The sequence below is a fragment of the Podarcis melisellensis genome (genome assembly GCF_964234715.1).
Source record: "Podarcis melisellensis genome assembly, chromosome: 11".
Taxonomy (NCBI): domain Eukaryota; kingdom Metazoa; phylum Chordata; class Lepidosauria; order Squamata; family Lacertidae; genus Podarcis; species Podarcis melisellensis.
This window is the reverse complement of record NC_138543.1, coordinates 46,292,095-46,313,288: the sequence shown is the minus strand read 5'-3', so window position 1 is coordinate 46,313,288 and position 21,194 is coordinate 46,292,095. Positions and strand designations below refer to the sequence as shown.

General features: G+C 43.0%; 1 long non-coding RNA gene across 1 annotated transcript in view; it reads right to left on the bottom strand.

The window, feature by feature from the left end:
• Nucleotides 1-3,561: 3,561 nt before the first annotated feature.
• LOC309380223 overlaps nucleotides 3,562-21,194 on the bottom strand; it is a 33,760-nt gene continuing 16,127 nt past the window's right edge. The window contains exons 4-6 of the long non-coding RNA XR_014172729.1: nucleotides 20,742-20,850; nucleotides 9,315-9,413; nucleotides 3,562-4,040 (exon numbers count right to left, since the gene is read on the bottom strand). This is a non-coding gene — a long non-coding RNA (uncharacterized lncRNA). The remainder of the gene's footprint in view (nucleotides 4,041-9,314; nucleotides 9,414-20,741; nucleotides 20,851-21,194) is intronic.

The window sequence follows — 21,194 nt, the reverse complement described above, 5'->3', positions numbered from 1 at the left end:
TAGCAGTGACTCTGTGGAGTCTCAGGAAAAAGCTTTTTCTTAATACGTTCTACCTGTTTCCTTTCTCCTCCTTAAGTGCCAGGGATTCCAAAGCTGGGAGATTTTCATTCAATGCATATGCTCTACCACTAATCTTCAATCCTTCCCTTTCGCTGGATGCAGCATGAACTTTTAAAAAAATGTCCCTCCTTTCTCAGAGTGCATACATGCACCTAAGCAGAGCACTAACAGTGCAAATATACCTCCAATCTATTACTTGTGGATGTGGTAGCATGTCTATTGTCATTAACAGGGAATTTGTAGGGGTCTGGCGTAAAGGGTGCAGGCTGGATCATGCTTTGGCTGATTCCTGGGGTGTGGAAGACATAGTTAATGCTGTGGGCTAATTCACAAAAACAGTTAACATGAATAACCACTAAGCATGTTATGAGACACTCCCACCCTGCTAGGCTGTTCTCTGGTTTAGGAGCATGCTTCCTCCTGTGTATATATATATATGAAAGACAGGTGATGAAACAGCCATTTTTCCCTCCAGAAAGCGTTTATTCCATCTCAATTAAGAAGACTATTAACAGGCCCCACCTCTTCTCTAAACAGAAATGCTAGCTCTCACTAGTTCACTGAAACAACCATATCATGCTGTGCCATTGCAGTTCACTTAAAGGAACAGAGGAGAAAAATGGAAGATGAAACACAGCACACTGAATCTGTCACTGATTCTATGTGTACTGTCAGTCAAGTGTGTTGTTGTTAATGCTGTTAATTAAATTTGTATACCGTCCTTCATCTGAAGATCACAGGCAGTTCACAACATAAAAGTATAAAGTGAGAACACAAAATACACAACAACAACAACAACAACCTACAACAACAACCTCCTCCAACAAGCACACTGAAAAGGCCATAGAATGTTAATAAGCCAAAGGCCTGGTTGTAGAGAAATGTTTTTGTAATACATACATATTGTTGCATACCTGGCATTTGTGGTATAGTAGAGAAGTGAGGCTCCTTCATGGATCACTGTTGTGGCAAAGGGGCTATAATAGCTATGAGCTATGCTGTGCAGGGCCACCCAAGACGGACAGGTCGTAGTGGAGAGTTTTAACTAAATGTGATGCACCTGGAGCAGGAACCGGCAAGCCACTCCAGTATCCCTGCCAAGAAAACTCCATGGACAAAGACAACAGGTCAACATGAGTTTGAGCTACCAAGGTGAGTTTGACCAAACTGCGGGAGGCAGTGGAGACAGGAGTGCCTGGCATGCTCTGGTCCATGGGGTCACGAAGAGTCGGACACGACTAAACAACAACAACAAAGAGAAGTGAGGAGGATCTTAACACACAGCCACAGGGAAACATAATGTGCTGATACAAAAGAGCAACAAAAAACATATGGACATAGTAACAAAAGAAGCTGCCTTAGACTGAGTTGGATCAATTGGTCCATCTAGTTCAGTCTTGTCTGCAATGGCTGGCAGTAACTCTCCATAATTCCAAGCAGGTGAGATGCTGGAGATTGAATCTGTGATATTATGTTCTAGCCCTTGAGCTATAACTTCCCCCCGCAGGACTTGCAATATAAGGATTGCATATAACCAACAGTCAAGAAGCAAGGTGCAGTGCACCCAATAATGAGCGTTTGGCTTGCATCCTTGGCTCCTTGTGCCTTTGCATCACATCTCTTCTGTGTACACAGAAAGCCTGATACATGTCTAGTCCTCCCTTGCTGGACTCAAGTTATTATGCTGAATTTTGTTTGCAGTGGCCGGGTTGAGAAGTAGCAAATTCTACCTACAAACCAACTACATAGTATTCTGAAAACTGGGTTGCTGTTAGCGTTTGGCCCAACTTTAAAAAGTGGGTGGTTGTCAGTATGAGGATGAGTGGCAGACGCTTTTTAGATACAATCACTGTACCTGTTAAACAGTTAAACTCCTAAACAGAGCCTCCTTCCTGGAATAAAGGGCTCAAGCAATTCTGCTGTGTTTCAATAGGGCTTTTATGTGGGAGCAGGGGTACATAATGAGCACCCTATTCAGAACAAGAGTTTGTGTCTGTGTAACAGCATGCGGGAAGGATAAAGGAGAGAGCTCATTCATGTGGAAAAATCAATTATGGGCCCAGCAAAGTGCTTCTGTTCCCCGGTGCGAAGGACTGTACTTGAGCGAGAGGGAAATCAAGAATGAGGCTTGTGCTCCAGTGTAACTGCAAATGCTGAGAGATTCCGTTTTACTCCTCTTCTGCCATATAACATCCCACAACAGGGAAATTCAACATGCACATGCCAAACACTTATTAGCATCTGCTTTCTTACTTGCTGTGTGATCTGTGTTGTTCAGTATAGAGCCCCTGCTCCCCTTTGTGGGGAAATGTTCAGAGTGTCAGAACAGAGTAAAGAGAAGGAGGAAGGCAGAGGTCACAAGGTGTAAGCTGAGCCTGGACAGAGTTACTTTCCGTCACCACTGAGTAACTGCAAACACACCCTCCAGAAGACTGTCATTTCTCTCTAATCAAGAAGAATGGAAGTTGTCACTTGCAGGTAGCCTTCAGTCCTGGCACATCCTCAGTTCAGGAGTGCAAACAATGGGGTGTGTGTTACGGTAATTACCTGCCGTTTTGGAACTAGGTATTATCTTGTGCTGTTTGCAGAATGGCTGCAACGTATTTAGCCTCCCGGCAACCTGTTTCTGCATATTACTCAGATCAGGTCAAACTTTTATTGCTTGTGGCCAAAGGCCTTTGCAAAGGTCCAAACAGGCTCAAAAACAGACAAAGAATCACATTTGCAATTGTAAATACTGTACTGAAAACACTACGTATATAAAATATAGTAAATATAAGCCAGAACCAAGGGATTTTTTTTAAAGCAATACAAGAAATAATTTTTTAAAAACCGAATAGAATCATCATCAAATTATCATCAAATACAATTATCATCAAATCTCTGAAGCACTTATTCACAAATCCTACTCAGTATCTGACAAAACCTATAATATCTTCTGGGATTTGTGTGTGTTTGTGTGTAATTCCAATAAAACAGTATCCTGAAACTTGAAAAGGGGTCCCAAAGCATACTTGAGAGTGTGTTGGTTTAGCAGGGGCTTTGCATTAATGTAAAGTTAAGGGGTCACCTGTCCATATGAAATCTTAGCGTATGGAATTCGGTGCTATGAAAATATTGTTCATATTATTTAGCAAGTCACTGAAAACAGTCCAATAGGCAATTAGCTATTTTGTATTTTTCAAAATATTTTAAATAAATAATTCTAAAATGGTTAATAGACTATTTATCTTTGCATTAAGCCAAGGCCAAGCAAACCACCCAAACAACAGCCAAATAATACAACCTAACTTACATGAGGTTGATATGAGTATAACTGCAAGAAAGGAGAGCAATGTACACCACTTTGAGCTTTTTGCAGAAATGAGAAAAAGTTATACCCTACTGGAGGAAGTTAACTATAGTAATGTAACATGTAAATATAAAATCACCACTAAAACCATTAGTGATTTATTGTAAAATTATTACTTATTTATTGCTGTATATACAGGATGATACTGTGTGATCAAGCCATTGCTCACTTGTACAGAAATTTCTGGTTGCTGCCAGAATAATCTGGGGCTGATGCGCAGAAGGAATTAAAACAGACATTTTCTAAATGACTTTTAAAAGGGAAGCAACCTAAAGTTGTATTTGAAGATATATAGCGATGAGTTCTGGAACAACGTCCTGATTTTACAGCACTTTCTTCCTTGACAAATAACTTGCACTGCCTTGTATAATTTATACATTTTTGAAAAGGGCTGAACTTGGCCCGGAAGAACAATGAGACAAGATGTTAGAATGTTTCCCAAGTTCCTTGAACTGAGTTAGTGATGATGAGCGTCAGTCTCTCCAGCTTGGTCAGAACAGGTGCACAGTTTCCTTCACCTTTCTGTGCCAGTTCTCATTTATCTTCAACTTCGTGGCCTCTTAGTCTCTTCTAATCCTGTCTCTGCCAAACTGCATAGTTATTTCATGACTTGCATGAATGAAGGAGCCTAGTAGAAAGAGACCACCCATTATGCATTAATTTATGGACGAAATCCAGGATGTAAAACCAGGACTTGGGTAGAAAAAGGGCTATGACACTGAACCACTGTAGCTCCTGTAAAGAGGTCAGGGGGTGGGAGTGGGGAGAAACTATTCAATCTCTGCCAGGGTTTCATTCCCCCTGCTCCACCCCCACATATCCCACAATATCCTTCAGCTTCAAAACCATCAGCTGCGACTACCCGCTCCCCCCCCCCCATATCCCTGCCACATTTCCCAACAAGTTGGTTTATACTGCCACCCTGTGGCAAACTGCTTTTATCTCAAAGCAAACTGAAAATCAAGGCAGACAGACATTCTATACCTCAGGTTAAGAACTTAATTCATTCTGGAGGTCCGTTCTTAACCTGAAACTGTTCTTAACCTGAGATACCACTTTAGCTAATGGGACCTCCCGCTGCTGCCACACGATTTCTGTTCTCATCCTGAAGCAAAGTTCTTAACCCGAGGTACTATTTCTGGGTTAGCGGAGTCTGTAACCTGAAGCGTCTGTAACCCGAGGTACCACTGTACTTAAAAGCAGTAGAAACCAGAGAGAGTTCTGGAGAGCTCAAAAATTTCTGCAATAATTTGTGACATATTGGCTAATAAGGGAGTAAAATTTCTGCAATCGTCTGAGAGAAGTTGCAAAGTCATTATTATATTTTTATTCCATGCTTCCACCAAATAGCTTTGGGAGGGATAGATGGTGTCCTCTACAGATGGACAGATCCATCTATTTCTGGTCCTTGCCAATTTCACAAGTGTTGGTGAAATTCTTATGGCTTTTCTAATGTTCTTAAGTTTATTCATAAGTGTGTTGCATTGCATTCCTGCATGTATGTGCAATTTAAATTTAAAGAAGAAATATAATTAAAGTACGTTATTCCAACCTTTGGTCTCTGTTAAAAACCACAATTTTCCTCTTGGTTCCCTCACTCCCAGCTTTACTCAAACTTCTGCCATTGTTTTAAACCACCATTTTCCCTCGCTCACTCCCATGCCATGGCTACTGCTGTTGTGCAACCTTGCCTTCACTTTTGCTCTCCTATCCCATTCTGCAGTCATGCAAATCCAGAATTGTGATGAGACACTACAAATCCTCCGGTGTGGGCTGCATTCTGACTTTTTATGATATAGAGAGAGACTTTTTTTGAACCACCTGCATCACAAAATTAATAGAACTTAAGATAATTTGATTCTGATGTACACATTAGCCCAGGAGATACATACCAGATCGGTTCACCTTGGAATTTAAGGAAATCAAATTCCTCAAGCATCCCTAGTTATAGGGGCAGGCAACCCAGGCCCAAAAGGCACTGCACTAAGGAACCACAGGCTATTTACTCAACCTCACTTGCAACCTCACCCCCACCACAAACATTATTTCAACTGAACCTCCCCATATAAAGGAGTTAGTACCTGAATTTGCTTATTTTTCTCTTCCATCGTTTCTTTTTCTTTTTGTATCATGTCTTTTTGATGCTGTACATTAAATCCATGCAACATCACACATAGTTTTACCCTATCTTGCCTGTGAGTTGTGGAAGACCTGTTCCCTGCCTTACAGGCCTTTTCTCTGGCCTGGGAGGGCAAGGCCCTGACTGACTCCAGCTACAAAAGCTGCTGAACACACTCTTAGGCTTTGGTATTGTTTAAGGTGGTTAGTTGGCATTTTTTGAGGGGGGTTTGGTAAGTTTATGATATTGATGTCCGTACCATTATTTTTGGATCTTATTGTTTATGTGGAAATTGCTTCAATTTGGTTGTGTACTTTTTGATGTGTTTTATTTATTCTTTATTACTTTTTATGTTTGTTGTTTAGTCATTTAGTCGTGTCCGACTCTTCGTGACCCCATGGACCAGAGCATGCCAGGCACTCCTGTCTTCCACTGTCTCCCGCAGCTTGGTCAAACTCATGCTGGTAGCTTTGAGAACACGTTCCACCCATCTCGTCCTCTGTCGTCCCCTTCTCCTTGTGCCCTCCATCTTTCCCAACATCAGGGTCTTTGCCAGGGAGTCTTCTCTTCTCATGAGGTGGCCAAAGTATTGGAGCCTCAGCTTCACGATCTGTCCTTCCAGTGAGCAATCAGGGCTGATTTCCTTCAGAATGGATAGGTTTGATCTTTTTGCAGTCCATGGGACTCTCAAGAGTCTCCTCCAGCACCATAATTCAAAAACATCAATTCTTCGGCAATCAGTTTGGGATTGTGCAAATCTTGTCATGTTGTAAGCCACCTTGAGCACAGTTTTAACTATGGAAAGGTGGCATATAAATAAAATGATGACAATAAATGGGAAAAAATAGTAGCAGCAGAGGTACAACCTTGAACTGCTGCACCAGCAATAGCCATTAGCGCCAAATGTAGCATAGCACTAAGAGAAAGAGGGACATGCAGAATCAGAAAAAGGGACAACACACACCTCCACATGGGGTGACCAGAAGCGAAAGTGCTAGACTCCATTGGTTTCCTTGATGCTGGGATTTTTTTTGTTCCCCTCCCTCACCAAGTGCCCTCATGATGCTTTCTCTGGATTTCTTGGATGATGATCACTGGATGAATAAGCAGCAGTATGGAGCCTGCATTTCACAGAGGAGATCTATTCTTAATTGATCATATCAAGGAGCCAATCAGAGTGGGCGAAATTGTGGTCTTTAGCAGAGTCAGCAAACCTTGGGGGGCAGTCCACTGTCCCTCAGACCTTGTAGGGGGCTGGACTATATTGGGGGGGGGATGAACAAATTCCTATGCCCCACAAATAACCCAGAGATGCATTTTAAATAAAACGACACATTCTACTCATGTAAAAACACACTGATTGCCGGACCATCTGCAGTCCGGATTTAGAAGGCAATTGGGCCTGATCCGGCCCCCAGGCCTTAGTTTGCCTATCCATGGTCTTTAGGAGAGAAGGAGGCAGCAGCCTAGCAACCCCTGCCGGTGCCTGAGGCAGACCAGCACTCTCCCGCCCCCCCCCAACTGCCCCTGCCCCTGGCTAGCTACACTACTGGAAGGAAGGGCAATTCCAATAGCGCATCAGGCTTTGAAAATTCATGAAAAACAAAACGGAGACATCAACTTATTGACGAAGAGTGATAATAACACTGTTGATGACAGAGACTTGTACAAGCAAGGCCAGCACTGGGTGGAGAAGAAAGAAGGTGGAGTCTCCTTCTTTGGAGGTCTTTAAGCAGAGGCTTGACAACCATATGTCAGGAGTGCTCTGGTGGTGTTTCCTGCTTGGCAGGGGGTTGGACTCGATGGCCCTTGTGGTCTCTTCCAACTCTATGATTCTATGATTCTATGACATAGTGGGGTGAGCAAGAGGATTTGTGGCATACATTGCAACAATGACCACTGTCCTTTTTCTACTGCGCTTGTTTGTGCTATAGTGCACTGAGAGTAGCCTGCAACCCAGGGAGGCCAACTGGAGATGTCGTTTACTCTGAGTAGACAGTGGGGTGTGATGTATGCACATTTCACTGCTTCTTAACCAAGCTCGGTTTGGCTTTTGTTTTTGTTTTTCTACAGCTGCAGTTTTTCTACAGCTACAGTTGATCTCAGTATTTTTGACAGTTTGCCACGTTTTAGCATTTTTGTACATCAGTGAATTTTTATATTAAAAGATTTAAGAAAAAACAATACCCCTCTACCGTTAGGATATTCCAGCATCCCAACATCTACATCATAATTTTTTTAAAAAAAAACCATTTTGGCTGCCATTCCACCTAATTTCTGCAGGACCAGGCAACCAGCAATTACAGTGTTTTATTGCAGCCCTTGTGGGCCACGATATACAACTGCTGGGATTCATTTAGCTTGGTAGGTAGGTCACCATTTTTGTAGCCCTGGAGCATATTAATAACTGCAAGATAACTCTAAGCACAATATCTATGAAACAGTGGGATACGGTGACATTTTTCATAGGGGAACAGTTAGGGCCAGAGGTGCCAGCTTGTGAGGGCGATGGAGGAGGGTGGCGCCTGTGGGCACCGCACCTCCCTCCCTACGCCAGGCAGAAGCATCCCAGGAAGGAGGCACTAAGCTTTAATATTTTAATACTCTTAATTTACCAGGAACACTTAGGGGACAAGCCCAGTGGCGTAGCGTGGGTTGTCAGCACCCGGGGCAAGGCAAGTAATTTGCACCCCCAACCTGTGGATTTGTGCCCCCTAACCCTAACCCCCAGATGTTGCGCCCGGTGCGGCTGGCCCCCCCTGCACCCCCCACGCTACGCCACTGGACAAGCCTAGTCCCCCTAGTCCACTGACCGCACACCACTGCTATGAAACTAAGCAAACTCTTGAAATCACCTACACATTTCTGTTCAAGAGCTATTTTTTAAGTCTACTATTCTGTTGTAGCTATTTCTAATACTCTTGCTCATGGTTACATCTCATAGGAATTCAGCTGTTCCCTGCTCCCCCCGCCCCCAAAGACACAGCTGTGGGCCTTCCTCCTTAGTGTCATTATATTATTTTACCAAACTTAGCCCATGGAGTCCATAGGCTGTTATGCAAAAAAAAGAAAAAATATTACTTTACTGCTCTCTTATCTTGCCACGCGGATGTTTTCATGATCTTTTCTGTTGTGGCAATTTTACCTTTGGAAATTGGTTTCTCTATGGCAGGGCCTAAAGGATATTTTGTTTATAAACTTCCCCTCTCCATCCCTTCCTTCCCAGAGGGGCACCAAGCTCCCTTGCTAACAGCTTTGTAACTGCTCTTGCATCAGTTCAGCAACCTACGTCTGTACTCCTATTGACAGAATGTGATGAAATTGCTGGTGCTTCTGATGAAAGGCCTTAGGCCCTTGGTGGCCAACGGCATCAATCCACTGTTTCAATGGTTGCAGCTGAGCCTGGTTTGGTACAGGTTAATGGCACAGAAAAGGCACTTCCAGGGACCTTTCACTTCTCATTAACAAGCTTGCTGCCTTGTTACTGGCCCTTCTGTGTGCCTTTAACAGCAGGCAGACACACAGAGAGATGAAGCTTTTCCTACCATTTATCTCCCAGCCAGGAAAAGCTGTATTTTCCCCCGACAGCAGAGTGCCAGTTCCCCTTAGCAACAACAGTCTCTCTACAGCAGAAAAGATGCTGTGAATGTGGTTCCAGAATGACAGGATCCATGCATACTTCCTGTAAATAAATATTTGGCTGTCTCACCTTCCATCAGGAAAAATCCTATACAAAGTGGGGAAGGACAAACTTACTATTCCCCAAATTGGTCTTGTTCTCACCTTGGTATCAAGCTAATACCATCATTTCTGGTTCCTGGGCCAATTAGACTTCAGCAAGCCCTCAATGACATAAGGCACCAGAGCAGAGCAACTACACCTCTATTAAATAACAAACAACATTAGCATTTAAATGAAGATTGCCCAGGAGACAGGCAGCCCAGTCAGAATACACAAACAGTTCCTAGAAGGGCCTGTTCAGGAGAAAGGTATGATTGTGTGAGAAGTACCAGCAATTAATAAAAAGCTAAGCATACAGACATACAGGTTAAGCTCCTCAAAAGTAGTTTGGATACTGTAGAAAAAAGCCTAGACCAACAAACAGAGAATCATTGCAATTAAATAATAAATCAGCACAGACCTCCCAGTGCTTAGATTTTTGGCAACCTTCTCCTACTTTAGGTACAGGGAACTTCTCTGGCCAATGCTCACAGATGATGGGAAGACATACTCTGTCCATCATTAGCTAAAGAGCTATAGGTTTCCTGATCTACTTGCAGTGTCTACCCTACCTCTGTCATGAAAGAAGGCTGGTCTTTGGTTAAAGAGGGGAGGGACAAGGGTGAGTAGTTAATGCTGAACACCCTCTGCAGGCATAAAATAGCCTACACCCTTCCAGGGTGTCCAAATTCTCTGACTACCCTCCCCTTCAAATATCAACTTGTTAGATGCATAATTGTTTTTATCTTAACTTTAAAAATAATAATCTTGACCCAAACAAAGCCCCTTCTGGAGGTTCCCTCACTGCGAGAAGCCAAGTTACAGAGAACCAGGCAGAGGGCCTTCTCGGTAGTGGCGCCCTCCCACCAAATGTCAAAGAGAACAACAACGACTTTTAGAAGACATCTGACTTTTAGAAGACATCTGAAGGCAGCCCTGTTTAGGGAAGCTTTTAATGTTTGATGCATTACGGTATTTTAATATTTTGTTGGAAGCCGCCCAGCATGGCTGGGGAAGCCCAGCCAGATGGGCGGGATATAAATTATTATTATTATTATTATTATTATTATTATTATTATTATTATTATTATACAAGTCAGGCTGTGGTTCCATCTGGCTCATTATTGCCTGCACTGACTGCAGAGGCTTTCTAGGGTTCCAAACAAGGAACATCCCCAGCCCTGTCTGGGACTGATCATGGGACCTTCTGTGTTTGCTCTACCAATGAGCTACAGTCCTTCCCCTAAAGAACAATAGTGGGAATCAGTATATGGCCACTTCCAAACCTAAAACGTGTATAATTCAGTGTATGCTCTCGTCACCAAGTAGAATGATATGTTCTGAAATGTGAACAAATGAATACCTCTCAGTTGATGGATTAGAACTATCAGATGCACAAGCAGCAACTGAAAAGGAATGCCGTGCATTCAAGAAGTTCCTGAACAAAGGTCTGCAAATTTGCAAGGATGATCTAAAATGGAGCTAACTTTAATCAAAACTTAAGCTAAATCTAATGAAAACCTAATGATGGTAAGATTCCCCCCCCCCGTTTTTTCTTTCTCTTTTTGCTGCGGTAGCATGCGAAAAACAAACAAACCTGACTCCATATTTATCAAAGGCAAAAGTTTTCATTCTCCAGCCAACAACCTCCCCCCATTTCAATTCCTGAAGAATTGCTCGCAAGGGACTTGGTCATTTTACATTTATTTTAAAGACCTGAAATGCACCTAGGCCTTGAGGAGTGTGATGCTGGTGTTGTTTTATAAAAAGCAAAAGCACACATTTTGTTTGGACTTTATTCAGAAGCCTTAAGCGATGAAGTTTTATACTGGGAGACAAAAGTGTTAAAATTCAGTTTGATTGAATGGTTGCCAGAAATTCAATTTACTTTCAGGAAATTCTCTTAAGGAAATGTGTGCACATGTACCAACCAACAGTCTTCCAAGTCCACCATTTCTGCCCTGTACTTTCTCCCCTTCTTGTCTAGTCACTCTCCTGATAGATCGTGGAAATCATAGTCACCAACCCACTTTAAACCAAGCGTGACAAATTAGTCAAATCCCAACACAACTTTGTCTTACTGACAAAAGAAACAGTGGAGTACAGTATTAAGCAGCACACTAGAATGGACTCATTAAACAAATATAGCCACCAGTCAATTGGAAACAGCATCACCTTCATTAAAACAGAGGCCTAAAATTGGGAGATGTAAAAAGAGGTCATATTGAGGGCATGGCCTGCTGTCACAGTTTACATTAAGTAAGTACATTATTTTGTCTCTAATGTGGGGTTGAGGGGGGGGTGTGGATGCATATGGCTGCATGTGGTATGTAATCGGGGAAAGAGCCATTTTGAAAAATATTGATAATTTCTATAAATGAACTGGTGAATTCCTACTTCAGGCTCAGGACTGCAATACCTCAAGGACTGCTTATCTCCATATGAAGCTGCCCAGACCCTGAGATCATCTTCTAAGGCCCCTCTTCATGTGCCTCCTCCATAAGAGGTCTGGAGGGTGGCAACATGAGAACGGGCCTTTTCGACAGTGGTTCCTCACTTCTGGAATGCCCTCCCCAGGGAGATTTGGTTGGCATCTTCATTATACACCATTAGGGACCAAGCAAAAACATTCCTCTTGAACCAGGTTGAAAAACATCTTATGCCCTTTTAAAATGTGTTGTGAGAGGGGGGATTATTGGGTTGTCTTTCTTTTTATTATGCATTTTGTGTTTTTTATATTGTGATTTTATGTTGTGAACCACTCTAAAATCTACAGGTATAATAAATAAACAAACAAACAAACAAACATCTCAAACTCAGAGCTACTTCACACATGCATTTTACCACTGGGTAACTGCTTCATCAAGTGATGGCTGGGTTGTTTATTTAATAATAGTTATTTATCTATCTAACTACCAATAGACTGCCTTCTCAAAAAACAGATTTCTTTAAGTAGTTTACACAAAATAACTACCCTTCTCCAAATGACTCCACAGTACTGTACAAAAGCTGGAATAAATGTAATTCTCATAGCATAAATAAGTTTAAAAACAACAAATGAGCAAAAAGCAGCAGCAACAGAATAAGTGTTATACATGCAAGTGAACTACATGGTTTGGGGGCAAAGGGGGGAGATACCATTACCCCTTTGTTATATGCTGGGGGGGTGTCTTCCAGTCATACATACATACATACATACATACAAAAAGTGCAATAGTCTTTTACCAACTTGCCATATTATCATCCCAGTGAATTCTGAGCAACAAAATCTCTTTTTGGGGAGGGCAGAGTCCACTGTGCTCACTAGCAGGCTGCAGTGCAAGATGCTTGGCTGAGATCACAGAGATAACTAGGAGAGGTATCATAGCTCAGTGGCAGAGCATGTGCCTTGCATGCAAAAAATGTCTCTGGCATCTCCAGCTAATGGATCAGATAAACAGGTAGGTGGTGGGAAATACTTCTGCCAAGCACCCTGGAGAACCTTAACCAGTCGGAGTAAACAATTCTGGGCTAGATTGGCAAGCAGTACAGCCCGGCAGCTGCCCATGCTGCATACAATATGGGCTTCCAGCTTGATCCAGATGACCACAATAACTTTAAAAAAGCCAAAGAACCCTAACATTTAAATAGGCCATTAAGGTAAAGGTAAAAGGACCCCTGACCATTAGGTCCAGTCATGGCTGACTCTGGGGTTGCGGCACTCATCTTGTTTATTGGCTGAGGGAGCCGGCGTATAGCTTCCGGGTCATGTGGCCAGCATGACTAAGCCGCTTCTGGCGAACCAGAGCAGCACACAGAAACGTCGTTTACCTTCCCGTCGGAGTGGTACCTATTTATCTACTTGCACTTTGACGTGCTTTCGAACTGCTAGGTTGGCAGGAGCAGGGCTGAGCAACGGGAGCTCACCCCGTCACGGGGATTCGAACCGCCGACCTTCTGATCTGCAAGACCAAGGCTCTGTGGTTTAACCCACAGCGCCACCCACGTCCCTAAATAGGCCATTAGAACAGGACAAAAGCCTTTCTTGGAATCAACACGTTAATGCCTCTTAGAGTATTATGCACAGCATTAGGCATACACAGTGGGAGTAAATCCTACTTGCATTGGGAGCTGACCACACATTGTTGCACACCAAAGAACTCTCTTCCTGCTGTACAGGTTCAGTGGGTTTTTTTACATTTCAAATGACAGCAAACCTATTGATGCACCCAGACACTTAATTTTCCATATACTGTAGCAACTGGCAGAATGAGGTATTTATTACAATTGTCAAAAGGTGATAAGATCACACACAGAAACAGACATTTTGGGTACTGATTGCATGGTATTGCAGAGAAATTCAGTTGAGCAGAATTCTGATGGGAACAATGGCTTATTTTCTTCATCAAGAAAGCTGTTTGTTAATACCATACTGGAAGGCAACTGAGTGGGGAGGACAGGACTGAACTGGTGTCCAATGTTGCCTTCTGACTGCTTTGCAAGCAAATGCTCTCCACTTCTGTTAAAATTAGTTTTGAAATACCAAGATGCACCACCAGAGGGCAATGATAAAGGATGCTTAGCATTTCACTCCCCACCGCATCCCGAATCAATCTGGGTTTAACTTCTCTTTCAAAATTATTTAAATATCAGCTTTTCCCTATTCAGCTAATGGGCTCTCTGTCCAGCTTCACCTAGGACTGAAAAGACCCTGATATCACCTTGCTAGAGACTTTTCCATATAGAGTTAAAAAGCAGAAGAATAACAGGAACAATTTAAAAGGATGGCAATCAGGGCACCCCAGGTTGTGACAAAACTGCAAGGCTTTAACAATTCCTTCTGATGACTAATCACCGGTTTTGCATCCCGAGGAGACAACCAGGTACTTGCAGTATATGTTTACTGAGAGTTGTGGGGCTATCTGATGCCTCTGCAAAGAAAGCTTCTATACCTGTGCTCCTAGGAAAGTAAGATCTGATTATATGCACCCAAAAATGTGTTCTTTTCTTTAAATTGATTCAGATATATTTCTTTCAGCCCTATTGGGTCATTTCCACTTTTGTAGAGCTTCTACCCCCACCCCATTTTGGATCTGCCCTGTAGACTCCTTCCCCACTCCCACCTGTACCTAAGTTGTTATTTAAAGACCTTCCCCCCCTGCTTTCAGCTCAATATACAGGAATGAAGCAGTTGAAATGCCCCCTCTGGCATGGAGATAAGTGATGGGAGAAAATTTCCTGCCGAATCTGAGTGCCCTTTTGCTGTTCAAGGCACAGGAGCAGAGGCAGTAAGAAATTTGGCAATTCTTCCCTCATCCAACCTTGGTTGCATTTTAATTTTGGATTTGGGCGGCTACATGTTTGATTTTGTTATTCACCATTTAGAATTTTGGGAATATTTCTTTGTTACTTTCTGCCTCAACAAAATTGGACTTATCAACTAATTTTCATATATTCCACCTCCCTTTTTATCAGAGTCAGTCCCCATTTTCTGGGGTTTCTCCTAGGTGAGACACTGCTCATGTTTTGCCCCATCAGAGAAATGTTGCAGGATACATTTACATTTTTATTTGTTAATGTGTATACATACACATGTGCTACAGTGTATACTCTCCCACCCAGACAAAACATACTTTTTGCTATAAGAAAAGCGACAGGAAAAAAGGCACTGGAAAGTGTGGGGTTACACTTGATTGATACAATATTGTCTAACCTCCCCGCAGACAAATCAGAATGAATGCTAGGTTATCTGGAAGTGACCAGAATCTCAGAGCAGATGCATCTCAACAATAGCACATTCAGGAAGCTCCCTTACTCTAGATCCAATTATCTTTCTTAGAATCATAGAGTTGGAAGAGACCACAAGGGCCATTGAGTCCAACCCCCTGCCAAGCAGGAAACACCATCAGAGCACTCCTGACATATGGTTGTCAAGCTTCTGCTTAAAGACCTCCAAAGAAGGAGACTCCACCACACTCCTTGGGAGGAAATTCCACTGTCGAACAGCTCTTACTGTCAGGAAGTTCTTCCTAATGTTTAGGTGGAATCTTCTTTCTTGTAGTTTGGATCCATTGCTCCGTGTCCGCTTCTCTGGAGCAGCAGAAAACAACCTTTCTCCCTCCTCTATGTGACATCCTTTTATATATTTTAACATGGCTATCATATCACCCCTTTCTAGTCCAGTATTGTCTCCTTTGACAAATGGTGGGTTCACAAGGTCTTTCCCATCACCTGCTACTGGGTCTCCTGTGCTATCCCTTGGTTGGAGATGCCAGAGATTGCATGGGAATTTCATGCAAAGTATGCATTCTGCTAGGGAGCTATGACCCTTCCTCAATTCACACACATTAATTAAAGATGTCAGCATATAGCTTTCCTTATATCTTCTGCATTATTATATTTATAGTTAGCTAATATTGCTACGGTGACCCCTGTTAAGAAACAGGGGGTTTGTCAACTTCTCAACCAACTCTTGCCCCATTGTCTAATAGTCCTTGGGTAATGCAGACATGGGAACCTCAGATATAGCTAGCAAGCAAGCTATTTCTTTGTTCCTGTGCTGGGCTATCCAGTGCAAGGTACTTCTGCATAAGGCAAAGATAGGCATTGTGTAATCCTAACCATGTATAAAAAGGTAAAGGTAAAGGGACCCATTAGGTCCAGTCGCGGACGACTCTGGGGTTGCGGTGCTCATCTCACTTTATTGGCCGAGGGAGACAGTGTACAGCTTCTGGGTCATGTGGCCAGCATGACTAAGCCGCTTCTGGTGAACCAGAGCTGCACATGGAAATGTTGTTTACCTTCCCGCTGGAGCGGTACCTATTTATCTACTTGCACTTTGACGTGCTTTCGAACTGCTAGGTTGGCAGGAGCTGGGACCGAGTAATGGGAGTTCACCCCTTCACGGGGATTCGAACCACCAACCTTCTGATCAGCAAGCCCTAGACTCTGTGGTTTAACCCACAGCACTACCCACGTCCCCTTTCCATGTATACTCAAATATAAATCCTGTTGAATTCCATGGGGCTTACTCCCAGATAAAGAGAGTTAGGAATGTAGCCTAAGACAATAGAGAGACATCTACTTCTCCCCTTCAGTTATATAATTTCAATCTAGGCACTCCGTTAACCTGTTCTAAAAGTTAGATAGCTAGTTAGATAGTGTATCTGAAGAAGTGTGCATGCACACGAAAGCTCATACCAAGAACTAACTTAGTTGGTCTTTAAGGTGCTACTGGAAGGATTTTTTTTTTGTTTAGAACACACCTGTCATCTGAAGCAGCCACTCTTCTCCTGGTGAGGGACTTTTGTTGTTAAGGGAAACCTGCCAGGGGAAGCACACCTGACAGGTGCAGATGGCTCCCTAATCCTCTTTTATCTTGCAGAGCCAAGCAGGCACCTGGCCTGCTGACTTCTCCCTCTCCATTGTCACAGCCCTTAATACATTTGACCCCCACCCATCCAAAGCTGTTAACACCCCCTGCTCTGCCCTGCTATTTGAGTCTTTGGAAAGAAAGCCAGTAGCCTGAGGGTGAGGCCATTCAAAGCCAAACACACAGGTGTCTGAGCAGTTTTATCTGTTCTGCCTCAGGGCCATCAGATGTGATGGGGACAGCTATGTTTGTCCTTCATGTGTAAATGGGGCATATTGAAAAGAATGACAGTGGATGGCCATTGGGATGTGTTGATTGCTTCCAAATAGCTATGGGAATATACTGGGTTTATGAATGGCTAGAAATGAAAGTAAACTGAGTGGCCACTGGGAAAGAAGAAAGGCATTCTAAAGGCCAGGATTAGCCAAAAATAATTATGGTGATGGGCTTCCCCTGTTCTGGGGAGGGAATGAATGGATGAAGCTTTGAAGTGGTCTGTGACTAGTAGCTCAAATTCAAAAGGTGTGGCAAGAGAAGGAATGAGTGATTGTTTACTTTTCTTACCTATGCTTATCAATTAGAGCAAGCTGGAGTGTGATCATCTCTTTTGCTGTGTAACCCCTTTGTAGTTATTTGGTTCTAACATTTCAAACTGCTTACTTCACCTGTCAAGCAGGGACAGAATACCCAAAATAAGAAGAGTGACTGCTGAAGAGAATCAGTAGAAGCACTTATCTCTTTTTATGTAAGGAGTTTTCTACTTCACACCAGCAGGCTTAAATGGTAAAATGCCTCCAAGATTGTTTGCTTTTGTAAAAAGCTACATTTCAGCTGGCTGAATAAGAGCCTTTATTAAGCATGTGTTTTACAAGTTGAACCTACACCTATTTACTCAGAAGGCGCTGTGGGTTAAACCACAGAGCCTAGGGCTGCATGTTGATGCTAGATGGACCTATGGCCTGACTTATTTAAATAGCAGCTTCCTATGTTCCAGGGCTGGGACGCGGGTGGCGCTGTGGGTTAAACCACAGAGCCTAGGATTTGCTGATCAGAAGGTCGGCGGTTCGAATCCCTGCGACGGGGTGAGCTCCCATTGCTCGGTCCCTGCTCCTGCCAACCTAGCGGTTCGAAAGCACGTCAAAGTGCAAGTAGATAAATAGGTACCGCCAGTGGCGTAGCGTGGGGGGTGCAGGGGGGCCGTCCGCACCGGGCGCAACATCTGGGGGTTAGGGTTAGGGGGCGCAAATCCACGGGTTAGGGGGCGCAAATCCATGGGTTAGGGGGTGCAAATTACTTGCCTTGCCCCGGGTGCTGACAACCCATGCTACGCCACTGGGTACCGCTCTGGCGGAAAGGTAAACGGCATTTCCGTGCACTGCTCTGGTTCGCCAGAAGCTGCTTAGTCATGCTGGCCACATGACCTGGAAGCTGTACGCTGGCTCCCTTGGCCAATAAAGTGAGATGAGTGCCGCAACCCCAGGGTCGCCCGTGACTGGACCTAATGGTCAGGGGTCCCTTTACCTTTTACTATGGAGTTCAGTGGAGATTACTTTCGAATAAGCATCCATAGGATTGCAGTCATACAATCAAAATACTGTATAGTTATGAGCAGCTGGAAGTTAGACTGCTTTGTAATTGGAATATGGCAGTTTCCCCATCCACCCATTGTTTGAACTGAACAATGAGCTCACCTGTGTACTGACGACCTTCTGATCAGCAAGCCTAAGAGGCTCAGTGGTTTAGACCACAGTGCCATCCGCTCGCAAGCTCTTTTACCTTTACCTAGACTGCTTTGTAATTGGAATATGGCAGTTTCCCCATCCACCCATTGTTTGAACTGAACTGAGAATTTTATTTTTTCTCTCTCTTTTTTAAAATGAAACTTTCTGGGCTAATGCAGTGGTTCTCAAACTCTTTTTCTCTGGGGCAAGCTTTCAGAATAAAACTGTGCTTGTGCCACAGTGAATTTTTTTTTTATTGATAAGATAAACATTGGAGAACACAATGCCACCCAATGCTATTCCTGTTTGCATTAAAATCATAGTAGTCATAGCCAGATTATTTGCATTCAGCTTTTTGGTATATTAAGTGTGCTGGGATTTCTGGTTATGCGAAGGGTCTCCTAAAAACTCTCCGTGTCCTTAAACTACGGTTCCCAGGATTCTTTAGGGGAAGCCACTTTCGTTCATATGGTATAAGAGTCTTTGGGGGGGGGGTGAGCCATGATTGTTCAAGTAGTATAAAAGTGCCCCAAATTTACAGTGTGAATGTGATCCCAATTATAGTCAAGGTCTCTCATACACAAACACATGCCTGTTACTATATAAAAGACAATTCAGAACAATTTAGTAATAAATGAATAATAAAATAACATAGCTAGACAATTAAGAACGCTTATTACCAGCAAGGGCAAAGTGAAGCTCACTCTGGCCTGAGCAGTAGTAGCAACTGCAGAAGCAAGTCCTTAGCACCTGGTGTAATAATAATAATATTAATTATTATTATTATTATTTATACCATGCACACTCTGGGCGGCTTCCAACAAAACACTAAAATACAATAACCTATTGAACATTAAAAGCTTCCCTAAACAGGGCTGCCTTCAGATGTCTTCTAAAAGTTTGTTTTAAAAGTTTGTTACTAGGAAAAGAATGAGAAACACTTCAGGCTTAACGTAAAATGGCTGGTAGCAAAGCTCTCTCTTCTGGTGATGGTGGGAAAAGCAGCAGCAGAATGAGCCCTTTAGAAAAACTGTGAAGAGGGAGGAGGGGCAAATATTAGTAGGAACAGGGTAAAAACCCTGTGTCCATGGGAGTAGCTAAGGGGGGGCCAGGGGGCAGCTGACTCTGAATCAATATAAAGGTAAAGGGACCCCTGATCATTAGGTCCAGTCGTGGCCGACTCTGGGGTTGCGGCACTCATCTTGCTTTATTGGCCGAGGGAGCCGGCGTACAGCTTCCGGGTCATGTGGCCAGCATGACTAAGCCGCTTCTGGCAAACCAGAGCAGTGCACGGAAATGCCGTTTACCTTCCCGCTGGAGCAGTACCTATTTATCTACTTGCACTTTGACATGCTTTCGAACTGCTAGGTTGGCAGGAGCAGGGACCAAGCAATGGGAGCTCACCCCGTCGCGGGGATTCGAACCGCCGACCTTCTGATCGGCAAGTCCTAGGCTCTGTGGTTTAGACCACAATGCCACCTGCATCCCCTGAATCAATATAAATCAATACAAATCTGAGGTTCTGCCCCCCCAAAAAACCTGCCCCCTAAGAAAAAATCCTGGCTATGCCCATGCTGCGCTCTATGATTAGTGGCAGGTGGCAATGGTGATGGTAAACCACAGTGTTCTTAAGAAGAGTATCCCTAGGTAACTGTGCACAGGAATCCAGCCTTATTGTCTAAATGTGCTTAGGACTGCAACCTTGAGTTCTGATCCTATATATGTTTACTCATAGAAGCAAATCCAGTTGAGTTTAGCATGGTTATACGCAAGTAAGTAGCTCTAGAAATGTATTGGGCATCAGGTTCTAAATATGTTTTCCTAGGAGAGGATCCCTATGGATAATGCGGTAAGGCTTTGTGCCACTTGAAAACAATGGACAGCTCATATAAAATATGCCAACATTTAATTTTCTAAATTATAGAGGAATGTATGATATGAAGGCATTTGTGCTTTGCCAGTGGAAGTCAAAAGCTACAGCTGATGGAGCATGTGTGAAAAGAACATGTTATTTCCATAGTTGCTACTTCTGATCCATGTTATTTCCACAGTTGATATGTCACCCTAACTGTATCTACTCAGCTGTGGCAAGTACATACAAAACAGTAAATTACATCCTTAACACAATTCTGTAATGCCCACAGAGAAAGCATTAAGCGAAAAACAAACCAAGCATTAGCATGTTATGAAATAAAAATGGGAGAAATTAAGCCTGCATCACTGAAGTGCAAATAAACACAAAAGGAACAGATGCTCAGACCAAAAATGGGTTGTAGGCACAAGAATATGGGCACAATTAACTGCAGGTGCAAAAACCAGAGCCCCAGCTGCAAAACTCCCATGTTTTCACACTGAGATATATATATTTGTTTGGGGTACTCAGTCCCATGCAACATATTAGCAAGTGTTAATATTCACCAAACATGATCTTGGGCAGCCTGGTCCTATGGTCCAGCTAAAATGGATATCCTTGGGAACCAATGTTTCTTCATTTCAAAATCTCTCTCTTGTGCTAATGATCAGAAAGCTGTTGAGTAAGATAATGTGTATTATTATTATTATTATTATTATTATTATTATTATTATTATTATTAATATTATTAATATACTGCCCTAAACCCTGAGGTTTCAGGGCAGTTCACATAAAAAGATCACAGTATATAAAATTAAAATAAAAGCAAAAACCAAATAATACCTCCTGTATCACAGGAGTAGAAATTTGACAACTTTTCAGCAGGTTAAGGTGGAGTGGCAAGGGCTACAGGCAGGGAGCTTTTAAAAAAGGTTGCTTCTCCTACTATGCAACCCCAATTTTTGAATTGTGGCAGGGGAATCATGCACACAGGACACATTTGTGCATGCAGTTTCCTA